Raw genomic sequence first — 6,069 nt, forward strand, 5'->3', positions numbered from 1 at the left:
TATGAATCCGAATAGCATGATATCAAATCGAGGACAAAGAGAGTGTGAAGCATTGAACCCCGAAGATAATGAATACGATGTATGCGGAAATCTTTTGAAGGAATGATACAACTTCGGATTTGATTTTAATTTTGATACTAAAAAAACTTTCACACAATGAGCAAACAGCAAACACCACTTCCAAAATCAAATTTTACTTATCAATTAACCCATCAGTTTTAACTCCTTTAACAAAATCATGAACAATAATCTTTTCAGAATTGGACCGAATTACAACAAATTGGGTTTTGGGTTCAAAAAATATCATATCCAATAGAAAAATATAAATATTAACATGTCACAAAGGTTAGGGCGAAATGTATCCAACAAAAACGTGAAGAAGAGTAACCCAAAAAATTAAGAACGTGATTCAAAAAAAAAAAAAAAAAAAGAAACGGAGACACTCACCAAAAAATTATCGAATCTTGAACCGATTATGTGAAAAATTGTCAAATTCAGATCGTTGCTTGAACCAATCGGTTAGATCTTCAAAGCACGATTCTGATATCAATTGTAAGGACAATAAACCTTGAATTTGACATGCAGAATATGAAGAACGACATAATTAACAAGATCGATGTAAAGTTTAAGTTCAATGTATAAATGATGAGAAGTAGAACAAAACCGGTAGGAGCATGAGTTTGTTCAGGAAATATAAACAATCAATCCAATCTACTCTCTAACAATAAAGATCATATAAATGGGAGCTCTACTCTAGAAATGAATAAGACTACACTATATATAAAAGAGCTACAACCCACATAATTCATAAAGCATTTGCCTAAATGTTATAAATCAGTTTTCCAAGTCATCACGTCATCCTCCATGGAAAGCTTTGCAGCCGCCAAATTTTTTTATGGTTCATATAAATATTTTTGCTACACGTGGATGATATGCTCATTACAATAAAGAATATGACTAAAATTAATGACTTGAAGACACTACTAAAACATGAGTTTTAGATGAAGGATTTGGGAGTTGCAACAAAAATAATGGGGATGGAGATTTAGAGAGACGCAAATAAATGATTGTTATTGACTTATCAACAAAACTACATTAAGAAGAAATCATTTCTTTTTGATCGATCCAAACTTGTTGGAACTCCTTTGGCAGCACACTTTAAACATAATCAAAGCAATATATTGACTACATATGAGGAAAAAGACTCAGTATCTAACATTTGTTCTGGGATCCTTCTTATTCCAGAATTATGGACCATAATTTGATCATGTAAAGGCTTTAGTCTTCAAAGAAATAGAGTTTAGACCATATATGAGGTTGATAATGTTGGTTAAGTGATTAAAGCCCATGAATTGTGCTTTGAAGCAAAAGGGTAAAACAAGAAAAGAAATATTTTAGGCTCCTTGCATGGATTATAGTTTTATTTCGACAAGTATAAATTCAAAAATAATTATATAGGGTTGTGGGGCTTGTCAATACCTTCGTGTATGTATAAAGATCGTTGAAAACAAAGTTGAAACGAAGAAATTATGAATGTTTTAAACTGGAGGGGAATTGGGTGAAAACTCATTGTCACGAGGTGACAAGCAGGCTGTCACAAGGTGAAAATTATGCAGCCCAAACCCATGAATTTTTAGGGTTTTCAAGTTATTTAAAGGTAAGTATTCATGTTTTAGGATATTTTCTTAGCCTCAGTCACTCCAAGAACTCTATAGGAGCAACCCTAGCCTCCCTCTTCAAGATTTCAGCTCCTCACCTCTCCTCTCTCCTCTTTTGGATGTTTTTGGTGGTATTTTGATAAAGCTTGAAGATCAAGAAGGTTCTTTTGGTTGCAAGAAATGTTGTTTCAAGTTTGGATCCATCAAAGTCACCCCATTTATAAACTATTGTGAGTATAAAGTCCATATCTTGCTTCTAAGTTCTTTAGATCTTTTCATTTGTGGTTTTTGGCACTTTTGGTCTATTTTATGGGCGATCTTGGAGTTGAGTGGACACCAACACCTTTTGAAAAGTTTGGAATGCATCTTGGACATCATGGACTAGGAAAGTTATGATCTTTTCCCTTCCTTTTTAGCCATGCAAGTTATCTTGGTACTTTAGGTCATTTTGGTGTATTAAAGTTTACATCTTGAAAGTTTGAGACATTATTATGGATATATTTTGAAACTTTATCCATCTAAACTTCACGTTCATTCAGATATGAAGGTTGGAGACTTGGACTTAATGGATTTTGAGCTGAGAAAGATGCATTCTTGGTCCCTTTAAGATCTAACGACTAAATCGTGGTTGTTTGGACCATTCTAATGGATAAAGTTGGAAATTTTATCCATTATCAAAACTAACAGAAACCAGATGTGATGATATGAGTTTTGGGTCCTTAAGGATTAAGCTCTTAATAAAGAAAAATCTTTCTGACAAAAACCACAACGTGGCCAAGGAAGGCTCACAACGTGGTGGGGCTCTGTAATGCTTTTGTTTTTTCTAGTCATAATTAGAACGTGGTAGAGGTATTGTCACGACGTGGGGGTCATCTGAGTTGACTTTTACCATTGACTTTTTGACCAGTTTGACTTTTGGTCAAACTTGTGTAGAATTGAGTATTTGGCTAAGGATTGGTCTCGGTTTGGCTTTAGGAAGCTTGGGTTGGCTCTCTGTTGCTGATGTAATTTTTGAGCTTCTTGTTGAGTAGTTTATGTGAGTCTTCTCAATAAACTATTTAGGATGCTAGTTTTCTTTGTAACTCTTGCATTGTGTGTTGGGAGGGGCCCATTTGTATGTTGGGTGGTGCCCGTTTGTTATGTTCGGTTAGCCTGTTATATTGGGCGGGGCCCGATAAGTTAGGTGGGGCCCATTATGATTGGATGGGAAGGACCTGGTATATTGTAGGCGGGTCCATATGGTTTTGTGGTATTTTGGAGAGCTTACTAAGCTTTGTGCTTACTGTTTGTGGTTTAATTTTTTTTAAGGTTTTCTTATATTAAAGGAGTGGTGTGGCTCGATTGCATTGCATCCATTATGGATTTCAACACATAATAAGTTTTGAAGTTACTATGATAAATGTTTCAAATGGTTTTATCTAGATCTTTGAAGTTGTAATTTGGATAAATACTTTTATACATAAGGAAAAATTCAGGTTTGAAATTTGGGACGTTAAAAGTTGGTATCAGAGCCTTGGTTTAATGGATTCGAGCACACTCTCGGGCATGTTTGAATTTATACTGAGGAATTGATCAAATCTTTTAAAATAAAGAATTTTTTTCTAAAATGCTTATTATATTGAAATAGGGTGCGATGCATGTAATCAGCCGAGCTCAAGCAAGTGATTCCCAAAAATACTCATACATGTGGATATGTTATATGTGTTATAGTATGATATGCATGCTAGAAGTTAGAATAAGGATCTTCTCAGGGATGCATGCTAGAATGCATGCTTAGGAAATATGCCTTTTTTTTTACCTAATTTATGAAATGGTAGAGATCCCTGATACTGAGTAGGCTAAGGATCTTCTGAAATTGTGTGTGAGGATTGTCTTATATTTATGATGCCTTATTGCCAGTCGGTTTCACTACTCGAATGCTACTTTCTTTGTGCTATGTGAGAGATATATTAATGTTAATTAACTATTAAGCAAATATGTTAGGTTGCATGCCACAAAGATTAAATAATTTTAGATTGCTTGATTCAACTCTATTGTGAAACTCTTGTTTGAGTCTAACTGTTGTAGGGCGTGATCTTTCAGTCGAATGATTTTCTAATCTTTGTTGTATGTAATTGTATTTGTAAGATGGGTAACTGACATTTGTAGAAGTTTACTATGCAGCTGAGAGCAGGGTGAGGTAGGGTTTCTAACAGATTAGGAACAATATTAGAGCGTGCTTATATGGGATATGGAATTCTAGGAAAGCTTATGAAGTGCATTACTATGTTGTTTAGCGCGAGGATCTATGAGAATGGTCATTGGGAAGTGACTTAAAGGGTCTGGGATGATTCTTAAGAAAAGTAAGGATATGTGTGGAAAGTAGAATTGGGCCCGTACTACTGGAAGCATAAGATTCGTACTTGAATCAAGGAAAATCACAGGGTTTCTAAGGAGCTGGTTGAGGGTAGATAACATGGTTTGGCACCATGATTCGTTGTAGTGTTTCTGTATTTTTCAGCCTTTTGGTTCTGGTTGTCCAAGATGAAGTTGAGCCTAGTATTTGTTCGAGACTTAGTGGCCATCATAGTTTGGATTTGAAGGGTACATATCTGTATGAGTTAGTTGGTCTTAAGGTTTTAAAGACTTTGTTCAAAGTAGTGTCAGTTTAAGTCACGAGACTCACATAGGAAGCGAATGTGATGATTGACCTGAGGGTTACAACCTGAGGATGATTGGTTGGTTAATTGATTAGGATGTCATTCTCTACGACGGGGTTATGTTCTCCTAACCTCCCACGTTTGAGGAGCGGGAAAGGGTTGGATGTATCTCAGCGGATAGATATAAGAAAGGGATGGTGTTCTCCGCATAGGTTTCTATTGCAAGGGAGTATCATTCGATTTGTGGTGAATCGTTCTCGTCATTCAACAAGGGTATGTTCAAGACTCGAGTGTTCTTTTGATTCGGTGGCCTAGGTGAAGACCATGTCACGAGTCATATATGTGGCACCATTTTGAGAAGATCGGGCGTATCCAAGGAGGATCGAGATGTTCTAATTCGAAAATGAGAGTTCTATTAATATGTTGATTTTTCCGAAGCTATTATTTGAGTGTCTATAAGGGATTCTTGAATCTATAGAGGAGGATAAGGCTGTGGATAAATTCTTCTAATGTAAGTTTTGGTTTCATGAAGATTAGTTCGTAAGGTACCTCGTGAATCTAATGGTATTCTGATCGATTTTGCTAAGATTAAGGAGACAATGTTGGGAAGAGTTTCCAAGTTCTCCATCTGAGGTTCATGGTTTCTTTATGATTGTTTGGTCATTATTTGAAGGATATTTATTTGCCACTTTGCATACCGAGAGTCAATGTTGGTGTGTACCTGGCTGAGCTAGTGTGAGGCTTTGGCATTGCATACGTCAATCAATAGTAGTTCGAACCTTAAGTGGGGGAGAACCAGGTATTCTTCTTGGAAGATTATAGATCTGCTCAATTTTTGTTGGTTTAGTGTAGTAGGACGAGGGAAACTATGATTCAAATGTATGAGGTTTTGGTGTAGGATAACTTTTGCATAAGAGGATGTCATTTAAGTGGCGAGATGGTTAAGAGGGTTCCGCGGCACGGTGGTGACTGGGTTCAAAACCCTAGATTTTGGGTCTTAGGCCCTATATAATGGTGCTAACTTTTAGGTTTGCTTTCATTTTTAGCCTCCTTCATCTAGAGAGAAAACCCTAACCCTAATGTGTCTTCCTGGTGTTTTAAAGCCTTGAATGATATCTTGAAGAAGAAGGTGTTAAGATTGTTGGTTGAAGGGGTCGCTTCTACATAAGATCTTACATCTTCTAAATCACTTGGAGCTTGGGAATAGACCTTTATGACTTATTGGTTATTTATTCATGTTTTGAAGCACTTGTATGGTCTTTTCAGGAGGGTTCTTGGAGTTTGAGCAACTCCAGAACCATTGGTTAAATTCTAAGCGAGTTTTGGATCTTTTTTCATTCTAAAGTTGAGAGTTTGACACTCATTTTCAGCCATACATAAGACTTTTGTGTTTTTAGTCCCTTAGTGATGTTAGGGTTCTAGATCTAGGTTGTTTGAGGATAAGAAATGGATAAAGTTGGAAACTTTATTCATGCATGACATGAATCAATCCAAATCTAAGCTTTGGAGCTATATACTTAACGGTTAAGAGCTTAATGTATTAAGTTTTCTTAGACATTCTCTACAATGCGGTAGAAGGCGTTTCATGACGCGAACCGTGCTTGGCATTCACAACTGTTTTGGCAGGTAATGATCACGACACGATAATGGAGCTGGTTGCGATGCGTGTATTAGTTGACCAATGAATTTTTGACAAATTTGACTTTGGTCAAACTTGAAGCTTTGAGATTGGTTTTTGCGGTTCGTGTAACTGGTTCTTTGGGACTTTGGGT

The sequence above is a fragment of the Lactuca saligna genome, chromosome 8 (genome assembly GCF_052625555.1).
Source record: "Lactuca saligna cultivar CGN05327 chromosome 8, ASM5262555v1, whole genome shotgun sequence".
In the NCBI taxonomy this organism is placed as follows: Eukaryota; Viridiplantae; Streptophyta; class Magnoliopsida; order Asterales; family Asteraceae; genus Lactuca; species Lactuca saligna.